This window comes from Hyperolius riggenbachi, chromosome 11, assembly GCF_040937935.1.
Source record: "Hyperolius riggenbachi isolate aHypRig1 chromosome 11, aHypRig1.pri, whole genome shotgun sequence".
Lineage (NCBI taxonomy): Eukaryota > Metazoa > Chordata > Amphibia > Anura > Hyperoliidae > Hyperolius > Hyperolius riggenbachi.
This window is the reverse complement of record NC_090656.1, coordinates 86,200,221-86,216,797: the sequence shown is the minus strand read 5'-3', so window position 1 is coordinate 86,216,797 and position 16,577 is coordinate 86,200,221. Positions and strand designations below refer to the sequence as shown.

The 16,577-nt window shown below is 46.3% G+C and overlaps 1 protein-coding gene across 1 annotated transcript in view; it reads right to left on the bottom strand.

The window, feature by feature from the left end:
• Positions 1–9,365, bottom strand: part of LOC137539030 (dispanin subfamily A member 2b-like) — an 80,711-nt gene extending 71,346 nt beyond the window's left edge. The window contains exon 1 of the mRNA XM_068261498.1: positions 9,347–9,365. The gene's annotated coding sequence lies outside the window, so the exon portion shown is untranslated. The remainder of the gene's footprint in view (positions 1–9,346) is intronic.
• Between the last annotated feature and the right edge of the window lie 7,212 nt (positions 9,366–16,577).

Here is a 16,577-nt window from a genome sequence, read left to right as displayed (position 1 = left end):
TACAAGACTGATCTGTGATATTTCACAACACCACCCCAATCAGCCAATTGGGAGCGGCGAGCATCTCCACTGACGTCAGCCGACCGGCCGGTCAGCTGACGCGCCTCTTCCCCGCATAAAGGTCCTGTCTGTGCGCGCGCGCACACGACAAAGCGACCCTATGTGCAAACGAAAGACCCGTCCTCTGCATGCTAGAAGCCCGAGGCACGGGTAAACTATCGGGCAAGGAGACGGAGGCAGCTGCGGTGGTAGCGCTGTTCACCACAGCTGCCTCGTCACTGTTTATAACACATAGTCTACGATATCTGGAGATCTCTTATGCTGGATGGTGTAATGGTTAAGGGCTCTGCCTCTGACGCAGGAGATTAGGGTTTGAATCTTGGCTCTGCATGTTCAGTAAGCCAGCAACTATTCAGTAGGACAACTTTGGCAAGTCTCCCCAACACTGCTACTGAATGCGTCCTAATGGCTGCAGCTTTGGCGCTTTGAGTCCGCCAGGAGAAAAGCGCGATATAAATGTTCTGTGTTTGCCTAGTACACACCATACAATTTTCAGTACGTACCTGCCAGATAGATGATTTCCAACATGTTGGAAATTATCTATCTAACCATCTATCTGCCTAGCAATTAAGCATTGTTCCACTAAGCAGGAGATAACCAGATAACAATGCACCAAAGATAAGGACCAGTCTCTACCAGTACTTTACAGAAAATAATCTAATTACAGAAAATCTTACAGAAAATTGTATGGTGTGTACTAGGCATATCACACCTTGTGATCCACCAGGACCTTGTTCATAGCAGTGGTGAAAGGATATTGCTGCAAATGCCTCAGGACCATTTTAATTATGAGAGCTGCCATTTGTGTAGATTAATTGATTTTTATAATTTACTTAAAGGGAATCTGTAACAAAAAAAAAAAAAAAAAGGAGCTCGGTGGGGGGTGGGGATTTTACTTACCTCAGGAGGGGGAAAGCCTCTGAATCCTAATCCTGGATCCTAATGAGGTTTCCCCCTTCCTCCTCAGTAGAAGGGTAGAGGGGATCCAGCACTGGCACCCAACCCCCCGCCCCGAGGATCTCATTGTCGGGCTGTGCACGCGCGCAGTAGCAGCTCTCCTCTCTCAAAACTGCTCTGAAAAACGCTAGATCAAAGCGGTTTTCCTGGCGTTTTTGTTACAGCAGCTGTTCAGTAACAGCTTTACTGTAACAATATTTGTAATCTGCTACACAAAAACGCACCCAAAAAAAAACGCTAGGCATGTTTAGAAAATGTCTCTAAACATGCCTAGAATCACTCTGAAATCTGCTTCAAAAACCTCTAGTGTTTTGCAGATCTGCTAGAGGTTTTTTGGTGTGCACTGGGCCTAAGTTCTGAAGATGCAGATAAGCTTGCTGTGTGTAATGTTTACAAACAACATGGCTGCTTTCATTGTATCACAGGAAAAATTAATCATATTCTATTGAGCTGTTTGAAGCTAGATTTGCTGTGTAATCTATCTAAACTTTAGATAAGATATATAGACAAGTTACTTGTTATAGTTAGTTTTTCATCTCGGATCCGCTTTAAGCGGAGTACGCCCATAAGATAAGAATCTTTGCAAAGTGAGGCATTTATCTGTCACATAGGTTTGTCTGGGAGATATGAAAGACTGATAAAGATGCTGTACAGATGCAAAAGATCAGTATCTGCAAAAGATCAGTTCCTGCAAAATACATTTATAGTCTACGATATCTGGAGATCTCTTATGCTGGATGGATGGTGTAATGGTTAACCCCCTTGGCGGTATGAAAAATAGCGCCAATGGGCAGCGCAGCAGTTTTTTTTAATAATTTTTTTTTTAAAATCATGTAGCGAGCCCAGGGCTCGCTACATGATAGCCGCTGCTCAGCGGCATCCCCCCGCCCGCTTCGATCGCCTTCGGCGATCTCCGATCAGGAAATCCCGTTCAAAGAACGGGATTTCCTGGAGGGCTTCCCCCGTCGCCATGGCGACGGGGCGGGATGACGTCACCGACGTCAGCGACGTCGGGACGTCATTGGGACTCCGGATCCAACCCTCGGCGCTGCCTGGCACTGATTGGCCAGGCAGTGCACGGGGCCCGGGGGGGGGGCGCGCGCCGCACCGGATAGCGGCGATCGGGCGCGCGGCGGCGGCGATCGGGGTGCTGGCGCAGTTAGCAAAGTGCTAGCTGCGTCCAGCAAAAAAAAAATTATTTAAATCGGCCCAGCAGGGCCTGAGCGGCACCCTCCGGCGGCTTACCCCGTGTCACACACGGGGTTACCGCTAAGGAGGTTAAGGGCTCTGCCTCTGACGCAGAAGACTTGGGTTCGAATCTTGGCTCTGCATGTTCAGTAAGCCAGCAACTATTCAGTAGGACACCTTTGGCAAGTCTCTCCAATACTGCTACTGAACGCATCCTAGAGGCTGCAGCTTTGGTGCTTTGAGTCCGCCAGGAGAAAAGCGCTATATAAATGTTCTGTGTTTGCCTTGTACACACCATACAATTTTCAGTACCTGCCAGATAGATAATTTCCAACATGTTGGAAATTATCTATCACACCTTGTGATCCACCAGGACCTTGTACATAGCAGTGGTGAAAGGATATTGCTGCAAATGCCTCAGGACCATTTTAATTATGAGAGCTGCCATTTGTGTAGATTAATTGATTTTTATGATTTACTTAAAGGGAATCTGTAACAAAAAAAGCAGCTCGGTGGGTTGTGGGGTTTTACTTACCTCAGGAGGGGGAAAGCCTCTGGATCCTATCCTGGATCCTAATGAGGATTCCCCCTTCCTCCTCAGTAGAAGGGTAGAGGGGATCCAGCACACCCCTCCCCCCCCCAGGATCTCATTGTCGGCCGTTTGTCGGGTTGGGCACATGCGCAGTAGCAGCTCTCCGCTCGGACTAAGGCCATGTCCAGACAGTTAGGGCTCAGCCATACTATGAGCGTTTTTCTGAGCGATTGTGATTGATTGATTTTAAAAATCGCTCCCATTCACTTTTATTAAAATCGTGGTAAAAATTGCAGCGATTTTTCATGTGCGCGATCGCTGCATTTTTTATGGGATTTTAACAGCGATTTTAATGAAAGTGAATGGGAGCGATTTTTAAAAAGCGCTCAGAAAGCACTAATCAATCACAGAGCGCTCAGAAAAGTGCTTATAGTGTGGCTAAGCCCTTACAGAGCTAGCAATATTGCGAAGAAGGATAGAATCCCTTCACCCCGGCAGATCACACTGAAGGCATCATGACCTGGTCATGGACATGTAGAATTTAAAGCATGCTAGACATGCTTTTTACTTATTAGGCATATTTGTTACTTACAGTGCACCTTTACATTTGTATTAGTGCGGGTTGAGCAGCTGCAGCTCGGAAGTGTAAATAATCAGAGATTTATTTTGGAGAGTAATTTTGAAATTTAGTTTTGATTTGATTTTATGTTTCAAGCTTTAATTATACTCAAAATGTTAACTAGACCTTTGCTTGACATTTTTTGGTAAGTTACAGGAAAAAAGGTTATGAAAATTAACTGAAACACTTTTTGTACAGAAATCCAGGAAAAACGGAACGCAGAGGAGGTTAAAGGACAACTATCAAAGTTAACTAAAATTCTAAATGCCACATATATTTCTAGTAATTACTAGCAAGTACCAATACAAAGGCTTTTTTCATCTTTTCATGTCTTATGAGAAGAAAATATGACATTTACAGTAAAAAGTGTTCACTGTGGACATTACTATGGAGGACTGTGCCCAGCAGATCCAGTATACGGAAATAATCTTCACTGGCTCTAATACTGTGACTGGAATCTGTTCAGAATTATATAAAACAGAAATGTAGCTTAAAATGTGTGTAAATAATCATTGTCTGCAGTTGCCTGTGTGTTATCTCTCTCTCTGCTTTGCAGTGTAAAAGAAACAGTTTACAGCTATGCTACAGTTCATCTCTGCCTCCCCCAGTGCTGACACAAATTTGCACAGCTGGCATAAACAAAGCTATTTTTTCACACAGGCTGAGCTGAGAGACCTCAGAAAAGCTTTCTAGTGTTGCTGGCTAAAAGGTATGTGGCGTTTACAGAAAAACAGTTTCTTTGATAGTTGTTCTTTAACTGTCCCTCAGGGGCTCACGATCCAATCAATACTATAGTCAGATGACTATATGGTGTAGTGTATGTATCGTAGTCTAGGGCCAATTTAGGGGAAGCAAATTAACTTATCTGTATTTGTTTGGGATGTGGGAGAAAACCAGAGTGCCCGAAGAAAACCCATGCAGACACGGGAAGGACATACAATTCTGTGCAGATCGTGCCCCAGCTGGGTTCAAATCTGGGACCCAGCGCTGCAAGGCTAGTGCGCTAACCACTATGCCACTGTGCTGCCCGACTATGCCAACGTAGTCTACACACTAGACTGTAAATTCCTGAGGGCAGTTTGTGGCATCAGGCAGGGAGCTCCCAATATCCCTGCCAGTCTACTGGTCCCTAGGCACCTCTCCCTCCACCCTTACTGTCTTCCACTCCGATGCAGATGTCCCTGGGCTGCGCTACGCTACCCTCTCTCCCTCTGATACAGATGTAAGATGCAGGCAGTGGCACTCATCCTCAGTTGCGCTGGTGGTCATTAAGCGAGGACCCTGAGGGCTGTTTCTACTGAGTCTGAAAGCATAGCATTTCCCCACATGCAAGCCAGATGGGGAATCGCTTCCCATTCAGACAATAAGCTCACAGTCCGAATGGCATGCTGGTACGATTCTTGCCGGCATACAGCAGTTTTCCGCAGCATGCATATGAATCCCTATAGCCATGTATAGCACAGCTGTAGATATTTGGATGCAGCTTTAGTACGGGTGCCATGTCTAGTTCAGAAGCGGGCGTGGCACCCAGTGGAAATAGGGCCTTACAATACTGGTGTAGCTACAGATCTTTGGGCCCCAATGCAAAATCATGCAATCGTTGCACACACAGATGAACACAGGCACACGCATACACACACACACACACACACACACACACACACACACACACACACACACACACACACACACACACACACACACAGATAAACACACAGGCACACACACACAGACAGGTGAACACTGGCACACACACACACCACACACCACACATACAGATAAACACACAGGCAGGCACACACACGCACAGGTAAACACTGGTACACACACAGTGATGAATACCGGCACCCACGTTTGAACACAGGCACACACAGTGTAGAATAAAAACATCTAAAAATAATTTAAAAGAGGGAAGTTGTGGTGGACTTACCTCCCTTGTAGACAGACAGACTTAAATCTGTTATTTTTGGTTCTCTGTCAGAGGCAGTGGCGTAGCTAAGGAGCTGTGGGCCCCGGTGCAAGTTTTAGATGGCCCTCCCCCAAGCACTCCATACATAACAATTAATACGGTGCATCAAAACCTGCCAAGGACTTGGCCATATTCCAGATCTACATTAGTTTTTCTACGTACAAATATACTACACTATATTGCGCGCGCACACACACACACACACACACACACACACACACACACACACACACACACACCATTCAGACGTTTGAATGCATACACACTTCAACACACACATTGAACAGAGACAGACACGCTTGCTAAGACACACACCCCCTTTGGTCTTTCTTTAGAAAGAATATATGCTCGGTGCTGAGGACACATATAGTGCTCTCCCTTTTATGATGTGTCATGTTTGTGCTCTGCCTTACTGCTTTCCTTCCTCACTTGGATCAGATGTCCCATGCTGTGCACTTTTACCCTCCTGTTCTCTCCCTCCCATGTAGGATTCAAGCAGCAGCAGCCACTTACGCTCTGTCCTATTGAGGGCGGCTGTGGTCTACACAGTGACTGGTATCCTTCTGTGTTGTAAACATCAGGGGCGTTGCTAGGATCATAAAGGCTCATACACACGGGGTACGGCCATCGCCGCAACCACGTGGCACGCGCGTGTTGCGGCGACAGGTCGCCCGTGTGTATGACGAGCGCGCCCCGAACCATCGCCCGTCGGAGCTGTCGCCGGGCGATTGACATGTTCAATCGCCGGCTACAGCTGTCACCGCAACTTCGGCGGAACGGTCGCTAGTCCCGCATGTGTATGCGGGCTAGCAACAGCAACCCGCACCCAGCACACAGAGCTTCCGGCAGGGGGGAGGAACCTCGGCGACAGCTTCCGCCGCATCGCTAATCCCTCTGCTGCCGTGTGGATGCAGAGGGACTTGGCGACGAGCTGTCGCCGAGCTGTCACGCACACGCTGACAGCTACAAATGTAGCTCGTGTGTATTTAGCTTTAGAGATCCGGGGCACTTTTGGGCACTCCAGCCGGAAAATGGGTGTGGCCATACAATGGAATATGTGTGTGGTCATGGGTGGAGCCAAATTTACATGAACTTAAAGGGGCACTACAGCGAAAAACTGTAACATTTAAAATATATGAAAACGTAGAAATAAGAAGTACATTTTTCCAGAGTAAAATGAGCCATAAATTACTTTTCTCCTATGTTGCTGTCACTTACAGTAGGCAGTAGAAATCTGACAGAAGTGACAGATTTTGGACTAGTCCATCTCTTTATAGGGGATTCTCAGCAAGGCTTTTATTCTTTATAAAGATATTCCCTAAAACGGATTTAAACAATAATGCTGGCCAGCTTCCCTGCTCCCTCCACAGTTTTTTGGCAGTTGGACAGAGCAACTGCCATTCACTAAGTGCTTTTGAAAATAAATATATCCCTCATAATCCCCTATAAAGAGATGGACTAGTCCAAAACCTGTCACCTCTGTCAGATTACTACTACCTACTGTAAGTGACAGCAACATAGGAGAAAAGTAATTTATGGCTTATTTTACTCTGGAAAAAAAATGTACTTCTTATTTGTATATGCACATATTTTAAATTTTACAGTTTTTCACTGTAGTGCCCCTTTAACAGCAGCCTAAGTAGGCCTGCCCAGCAAAATGTTGAATGAATCCCCCTCTCCATTAATACAATAAACAAAACAAAAATGCAGCACATCACATAAATAGGCAGTGTCACTAAAAGATAATTAGGCAGAGTTATCTGGCTTCAATGCTGGCTGGTCTGGCTTTCTGCTGGGTGGGTTGGCCTGCTGCCAGGTTATATGGCAGCTCCCCCATAGCATTCCCTGATCTTCTGGTGGACCCCCTCCCATGGGCCACCCATTGAGGCACCGCAACTCCCAGCATGCCACATGGAAGAACCACAGCTCCCTGCATGCCTCCATAAAGTCATCACAGCGCCCAGCATGGCACCACAGCACCCAGTAAGCTCACATAGAGGCACCACAGCACCCAGCATACCCCCGATTGATGCACCACAGCTCCCAGCATGCCTGCCATTGAAGCACCACAGCTGACTCTGCGCGGGTGACATCCGGGGTACCCCAGAATAGATCCGGGGCACGTGCCACTGATCTTTGGGGCTAGCAACGCCCCTGGTAAACATCCACCCTTGATGACATCATCAAGCAAAGGCACTTAAAGTGTACCAGAGACAGTAATCAAGAAAGAATCGATACTTACCCGGGGCTTTAAGCAGCGCTGAGTCCCCCGCCGTCCTCCCGAGTTACTGGTGGCTGATTGCGGACAAACGGAGGCACTCGGGAGGACGGTGAGGGACTCAGCGCTGCTTATGGGGCTGGAGGAAGCCCCAGGTAAGTATCAATTCTTTCTTTATTACCGTCTCTGGTTTCCATTAAATATACAGCATCCTGAATAAGAGAATCCTTGCCTTTTTTGATACAGCACAATGTTCTCAGGAAAAGCCATTGCACCACCGATCACATCTACACCCTGCACACGCTTATCAAGCACCATGTACACAGACCAAGGAAGGGAAAAATATTTGCCTGCTTTGTGTACTTTAAAGTACCCCTGTCTGTTTTTTTGGCAACTGGCCAGTCGCCAAGCCATTGCGCCTACGTGACCCTGGCCGCGCGCATCCTCGCTCATGTCATCGCTCAGCGCTTGCACAGAATGGCAATGTGAGCAAGGATGCACACAGCCAGGGACATGCAGGCGCAGTGGCTCGATGACTGGTCAGTTGGCGAAAACGAAACTTAGCTGCGGCAGGGGACCAGAGCATCATTCCAGGATGGTATCTGAAGTTCCATCCTGGTGAATCTGGTCTGCAGATGAGTGTCCATTAAACAAGGTGTGTATGAGATCTCCAGATATCACAGACAATGAAAGCATTTTGCAAGAACTGATCTTTTGCAGGTGGACAGCATCTTCAGAAAGATCAGTCTTTCAAACTTCTTTGACAAACCCATGTGACAGATAAATTCCTCAGTTTCCAAAGATTTTTATCTGATGGGTGCACTTAGCTTAATAGAATAGACTGTATAGGTATGCTCTCATACTACATGGTCTGTGATCTTTCATTTTCCAAAGACTTTTATTTCATGTGTGTACTTAGCTTAAAGAGACTCTGTAACAAAAATTTCATCCTGTTTTCTGCCATCCTACAAGTTCCTAAACCTATTCTAATGTGCTCTGGCTTACTGCAGCACTTTCTACTATCACCGTCTCTGTAATAAATCAACTTATCTTTCCCCTGTCGGATTTGTCGCCCTGTGTCTGGAAGGCTGCCAACCCTTCAGTGTTGTTAATCTGTTATGCATGCCCTCTCTATGCACACTCCCGTGTGTGTTATTTACATTAGGCAGCCTCTCTGCTCTCTTATCTTTTGCAAGATGGATAAATCGTCCTCTGTTAGGCTGTGAAAGGAGCTGGCTGCCTGAGCTGTCACATGCTGAGGAATTACAGACACCAGGCAGAGCTGTCTGCAGGAAGAAACAATCAGCCTGTCACTCTTCAGTGGATGAGAGCTGCAGGGGGTAAACACACAAATGATCTATTGAGATTCAAAAGGAAGGCTGTACTGCTTGTGTATGGATGTATTTTCTATGTGTGGACATCCTGTACATCAACCTACTTCTGGCTTTGGTGGTCATTTTGTTTGTTTATAAACAAACTTTTTAAAACTGTTTTTGACCACTTTTAATGCGGCGGGGAGCGGCGAAATTGTGACAATGGGGAATAGGAGATGTCCCCTAATGCACTGGTATGTTTACTTTTGTGCAATTTTTACAATACAGATTCTCTTCAAGATACAATCCCCCTTTCGTCTTTCTTTAGAACGAATATATGCTCGCTGCTGAGGACACATAGTGATCTCCCTTTTATTATGTGTCATGTATGTGCTCCGCCTGACTGCTTCCTTCCCTCCCTTGGATTAGATGTCTCATGCTGTGCACTTTTCCCCTCGTGTCCTCTCCCTCCCATGTAAGATTCACTCACCCTCTGTCCTGTTGACAGCGACTGTGGTCTACATTACAGTGACTGGCACTTTCCTGTGTTGTGATGACATCATCAAGCAGAGGCACTTGAAGTTTACCTGAGCCAAAGCTGGGGTACACAATATCAGATACTTACCTAAAGAGAGGGAAACCTCAGGATCCTATTGAGGCTTCCATCACTAGCTATTTCTTGAAGAAAATCTATAAATAAAAAAGTTCCCCTGGGGGGCACTCACCTCCGGTGGGGGAAGCCTCCGAATCCTATCGAGGCTTCCCCTGTCCTCCTGTGTCCCACGGCGGCAGCGATAAAGCTCCCCCCGAATGGTGGGGCTCTAAATATTTACCTTCCCGGCTCCAGCGCAGGCTCAGTATCGGCGCTCCACTCAGAGATAGGCGGAAATAGCCGATCACTGTCGGCCCGCTCTACTGCGCAGGCGCAACTTGAAAGCGGACCCAACAGAGATAGCAATTTACACCTATTCCAGAGCGGAGAGCCGCAACAGCACCCCCGCTGGATCCAGATAAGGTGAATATTACACAGCCTGTCAAATTGTCGGCTGTGCATTCTGTGGGCTGCAGCGAGACCGCCATGGGACACAGGAGGACAGGGGAAGCCTCGATAGGATCCTGCATTAGCACTCCTTATAGTGAAGGTGAAAAATAAGTAACCTTTGTGAATCAACCCCATAGTCTGCCCAGAGCCCATCCTTTACACTCAATGACTGTGATATCAGTAGAACTGACAAATATACCTACCTTGGTCTGGAAATCAATTTTAAATCAGCCATAGAGGTCCCAAAAGCCAAAGCTTGCTGACTGTTCTATGCCATCAGGAAAGAACTGTACCACCTCAAACCAGAGGTGAATGTCTAGCTGAAATCATCCCAATCCTACTCTATGGAAGCAAAATATGGGGCCCCATCTCCTACCCAGATCAATCAAAATGGGAATCTAGCCCTACATCAATAAACTGGCCTCTGCCCAAGTGGCCTCACTAGGACCAGGGCACGCCCATGTATGGCACAGCTATAGATATTCGTCTGCAGCTTTGCAGTAGTACAGGTGCAATTTGCATGTCTGTTCTGAAGCGGGCGTGTCACCCAGTGGAAATAGGGCTCTACAATACTGGTGTAGCTACAGATTTTTGGGGACCCATTGCAAACTCTTGTACTAGGCACACACACACAGTTGAAAACACACACACACACACACACACACACCTGAACACACACAAACACACACACGCACCTGAACACGCACGCACACACACACACCTGAACACACACAAACACACACCTGAAAACACACACACACACGCACCTGAACACGCACGCACGCACACACACCTGAAAACACACACGCACGCACACACACACGCACGCACGCACGCACACACACACACACACACAAACACACACACATATATAAACACACACACACATGCTACACTCGTTTGAATGCATTCAAAACACTGAACAGAGACAGACACACTTGCTAAGATCATTCCCCTTTGGTCTTCTTTGGAAATAATATATCCTCACTGCTGAGGACACATATAGTGCTCTCCCTTTCATGATGTGTATCTGCTCTGTCTGACTGCTTCCCCCCCTTCCTCCCTTGGATCAGATGTCCTATGATGTGCCCTTTTCTCCTCCTGTCCTCTCTCTCCCATGTAGGATTCAAGCAGCAGCTGCAGCAGCATTCACTCACCCTCTGTCCTGTTGACAGCAACTGTGGTCTACACTACAATACAGTGACTGGCATTCTCCTGTGTTGTGGATCCTCCCTTAATGACATCATCAAGCAAAAGCACTTAAAGCGGACCTGAACTCAGAACGTCCTCTCTGCTCTAAAAGATGCACAACAGCATAATAACCTTTAAACAAAAAACATTTCTTTGTTACAGCTGATGCAAATACTGCAATAAATCTGCACTGTTTTTACTTCCTGATTCATGGAAGCAGACATATTGTTAACACCCTGTGCTTTCACATGAGCTTATCTGCCATTTCTACCATAGCAGTCAGGTGACACAGGGGAGAGATCAAATTACAACTTGTGATTAAACACAAATGAGGGGGAATTAAACAGGCTAAACTCTGTAAATATATACACCGTGCATTTCTCTATTTTTCCTTCTGTCCTGTGCAAAAGTTCAGGTCCACTTTAAAGATACAGCATCCTGAATAAGAGAATACTCACCTTTCTCACATAGCACAATGTTATCCGTGAAAGCCAAGCAGGTTTTGTGCCAAACCATCACACCACCGACCACATCTATACAATGCACACCCTGTACACAGATCAGGAAGGGAAAAATATTTGCCTTCTTTGTGGGCTTTAAAAAGGCTTTTTGTATGGCACCCAGGTTTGTTCCTGAGACTCCTAGAGAGCGGAATAGGAGGGAAACATACAATGTCATAAAGCGCTCATACACTGGGAGCAAGGGCGCTGTGAATGGGAAACGAACAAGGGTCAGGGGGTAAGGCAGGGTTGTAGCCTGAGGGCTGGTTCACACGGGCGTCTGCTGAGCTTTCGCTTGGCGTCACGTTCAAACGCCAGCGTTTAAAAGCTAGCTTTTGAAGGCTTTTGGAAGCGTTCAAAGCTAGCAGTTCTGGTCTCTGCTATTGTTTCCTGGCGTTTACCGCCTCTGAAAGCAACATGTTGCTTTTGAGACGACGCAACGCCGGGATCAACCGCCAGGCGTTTATGAAAGCCTGCAAAAGCCAGCCATAAACGCTCCTATTCACTTGAATGGGATGGCGGTAGATCCCAAAAAACTCCGCGTCTGGAACGCCGCGTGAAATGCCGCAAAACCATCCGTCTGAACCAGCCCTGAGTCCAACAGTTTTAAATATATACATCAATAAATTGGCCTCTGCCCTAGAGGCCTCACCAGCACCAGGACATGACACATCAGTGAAGTTCCTACTGTATGCAAATGACCTCTTATTGCTATCGCCAACAGAGAGCGGTCTGAAAATCCTGGAGAAATTCAGCACAACATGGGCATTTCCCTTTAATCTAAACAGCAAAAACAACAGAAGTGGAGGAGCACCGATGCAAAAGGATGAGGGGGGGGGTGCCGTAGCTTTAAGATCACTGTACCAATGATCAAAAGATGCAGATCCAAGCGAAGCAGACACCACCTTCAGTAATTTAGTAGCTCTTTATTGAAAAAGTCATAAAACATGACAAGTCATCGATAAAAATGGCTGTAGCGGCTACAGCCGCTACATGACAAGTCATCAGCCGCTACAGTCATTTTTATCGATGACTTGTCATTTTTTATGACTTTTCCAATAAAGAGCTACTAAATTACTGAAGGTGGTGCCTGCTTCGCTTGGATCTGCACCCTTTAATCTAAAGAAAACAAAAACCATGGTGTTCCAGAGGAAAAACACAAAGTCTGCCCATGGCCCATCCTCACATTCATTGACTGTGAAATCAGCAGGACTAACAAATATACTTACCTTGGTCTGTAAATCAACCAATCTAGAAGCCTTAATTCAGCCATAGAGGTCCTAAAAGCCAAAGCTTGCTGACTGGTCTCTGCCATCAGGAAATAACTGCACCAGCCACCACCTCAAACCAGCGGTGAAGGTTTGGCTGAAAGTTTTGTTGTTTCTTTGCGATCTAGCGCAGCGCTGTACAGCCTTGTCACTTAACTGTCCCTCCGAATGGCTCATAATCTAATTTCTATCATATGCATATGCCTATGTATCTGTAGTGTAGTGTATGAATCACAGTCTAGGGCTGATTTAGGGGGGAACAAAAAAAATAGGGGTTTTTATTTAAAGAAAAATGACCATTTTATTTAATAATCAAAAACGCAGCAGAAATCAAGCGTTTGGGCGCTAGAGGTTTCAAAAGCTCTTCCCAATGTAATGCTATGGGGTTTTTTTTTACAAAACCTCATTGCTCCAGTGTGCACAGACACATAGGATAACATTAGCAGCAGATTTAAAAACTCAAAACGCTCAAAAAAACTCCTCTGGTGTGCACCAGGCCATAGTGGGAAGAAGAGGAGGTAAAATTCATTTGGGTGCTAAGTTGTATGATCGAGCAATAAACTGTTAAAGCTGTGAAGTGCCGAATTGTAAAAAAATCGCCTGGTCACTAGCGAGGTATAAATCTGTGGTCCTCAAAAGGTTAAGAAATTGATGAAACTATTCTCAGACTTTCACACATTAAAGGATGAGAGAAACTCTACATTCTACTAGGAGAAGAGGAATCCACAGTGATAATCACTGACTGAGAGAAGCATAAATGAACTGTAAACCTAAAAATGTACATGAACTGCTAACCCATTGTACCCCTACTCCACCCCCTTCCACATTGCCCATTTCTTATTGCTTTGACAATGCCTGTATGAATCTTGGTCATTGGTTATTTAATTTTAAACAATACCTGTTGCCTGGCTATCCTGCTGATCCTCTGCCTCTAATGCTTTTATTTTACAGGCCCATAAAACTTACCTTTTCACCCTGGCCTACCGCCCAACACTAGTGCTCTAAACCCGCAGCTGAACTCTGGTCCTTTACCTTTCATGTCCCTACCTCTCCCTCTAGATTAATATGCAAAGGAACAGAGGTTCCTTTGCAGAAGAATAAAATGCAATACAAGTGCAATAAAACTTTCAAAACATGGAGTGGCAGTGGTGGACTTACCTACTCCAAAGGACAAAAATCGACAATATATACTCGCTGATATTCTCCTGGGTTTGTGTGTAACGCGTTTCACAGGTGTGACCCCGCTTCATCAGACAGTCAGCTTGGAGCATACAAACTAATAGCCGTCCAGGTCTGTGCCAAGCGCCTCTTTGATTGTAAGCCTTTGGGCTGAGTCCTCCTCCTTATGTTTCCTACCTGTTCATGCACCTCCATTACCGTTCACCCATCATATGGATCTGAGTCAACTCTTGAGTGAACCTAATCTCTATGCTCCCATCTAGTGACTGACTAAGCATTACCTTGTACTCATACTGTGCTGTGTGATCTGGTCTTTCTTGTATTCCTGTATTGTCTTATTGCTGTATGTCACCCCCAAAAATTGTCTGTAACCTAAACTAATGCCCATCGCTGCGTAATATGTTGGCGCTTTATAGATACAATAAATAAATAAAATAGACCCTGAACAAGCATGCGGATCAGGTGTTTCTGTGACAAAAATCTGACAAGATTAACTGCATGCTTGTTTCAGGCGTGTGACTCAGTCACTATTGCAGCCAAAGAGATCAGCAGGACAGCTGGGTAACTGGTGTTGTGTAAAAGGAAATAAATATATGACGTTCCCCTGTGTACCTCTCACTTCAGGTTCACTTTAACAGGGATCCTGGCAGCACCGACAGTTGAGTGAAGCATGCACCATTCACTCTGCTCTGCATATGCAGGGGAAGAAACAAAAAGGATTGGGGAGATATGAGTGTGATTAAGAAGGGAAGGGCAGAAGGTTTCCTAGCATGGGGTACAGAAAATTCTGACAACTGTCGGATTGGTATAAAATACTCGCTGGTGTCCACAGGCTTTATAATGGGCAATATAGCCAGATGACCTCTAATGTGCTCCCCACCCTGTCCTCAAGGCCCACCAACAGTCAGAGCCGGATTAAGGCTAAATGGGGCCCTAAGCAAAGTAACTGATTTGGGCCCCCCCATCATGTCGTAATAGAATCAGAAGATGCAGCTGCACAGCAATATGCCGCACACACCGGGCAGCCGAGCTACTGGTTGCTATGGGCAACAGCACGCTTTCCTCTGTGGGTGCACAATGCAGGGAATAGCAGCGGCAAAATGCAGAGTGAGAGATGAATGGCTGGGACATTTGCACTCAGGGGCTGGGGCACCTCTGTGAAGAGGGCGCCAGATATCACAGCAGCAGCACTTTCCCCCTGCATCTCCAGCCTGGCAACAGCAGAAAGCTCTGGACACCGCCAAACCGGAAGCCGTTCCCCAGACAGAATTACATAACCACTCCCACCACCGAACAACCAATTTCCTCCCAAACTAGACAGCCACCATGCAGCCTCCATCCCAGTGAATACGATAGTCCAGCAGAGAAGGCAGCCGCAGTGGGGGAGAATGACAGCACCAGATGAATCACATTCACCTATTGCGATCCAAGCAATAGAGGTCCCGTCATCCGGAGCCTATCTGTCTCCTCTAGAGTGCTGCCGCTCTGTTACTACTACTATTACTACTTCCTACTTCCTGTCTGATCTGAGAATCAGGAAGTTCAGAGCGAACGGCTGCACTGTAGAAGAGACAGATGGGTTTCAGATGACGGGATCTCTATTGCTTGGATCATGGATAGGTGAGTGAGCGTTTGCCATCTGCTGCTATCATTCTTGCTGCAGCTGTGGTTCTCTGTGGGAAGGGAGGGTGGAGTGGGCAGCGGCAGAGCGCACAGTAGCAGGAGGGGGACCTAGGAGGAGAGCCTGGCTCTGAAGACAATCAGCAGCGCACGGCATCATTTGACAAGACAAGACAAATAACATTTATATCGCGCTTTTCTCCTGGTGGACTCAAAGCGCCAGAGCTGCAGCCACTAGGACGCGCCCTATAGGCAGTAGCAGTGTTAGAGAGACTTGCCTACGGTCTCCTACTGAATAGGTGCTGGCTTACTGAACAGGCAGAGCTGAGATTCGAACCCTGGTCTCCTGTGTCAGCGGCAGAGCCCTTAAAGGGACTCCAAGCAGTGCCTGTGGATATGCCTTTAAGCATACCCACAACTAATTCATTACATCCTCACACCTACCAGCATGATGTTTGTAATTATATCCCCCTGGGTTCCTTATATTTCATTGCATTGTGCTGAATCGAGCTGCCAACTTTGGAGAAAAGTCGTCCTGTGGCCGTGATTTAGATCGCGAAAATATCAAAAACTAAAAGGCATAGAGCAGCCGTTTATATATCATTGGAAAGAGGAGAAAAAGAGCTTTAAAATGATATGCATCTTTCCATAGTTACTGCACTGCTCAGAGTCCCTTTAACCATTATACCATCCAGCCACCACTGACTTTGGAGAAAAGTTGTCCTGTGGCCGCGATTTCGATCGCGAAAATATCGAAAACTAAAAGGCATAGAGCAGCCGTTTATATATCATTGGAAAGAGGAAAAAAAGAGCTTTAAAATGATATGCATCTTTCCATAGTTACTGCACTGCTCAGAGTCCCTTTAACCATTATACCATCCAGCCACTGCTGACAGGATGGCAAGGGCTGGTTTATGTGCT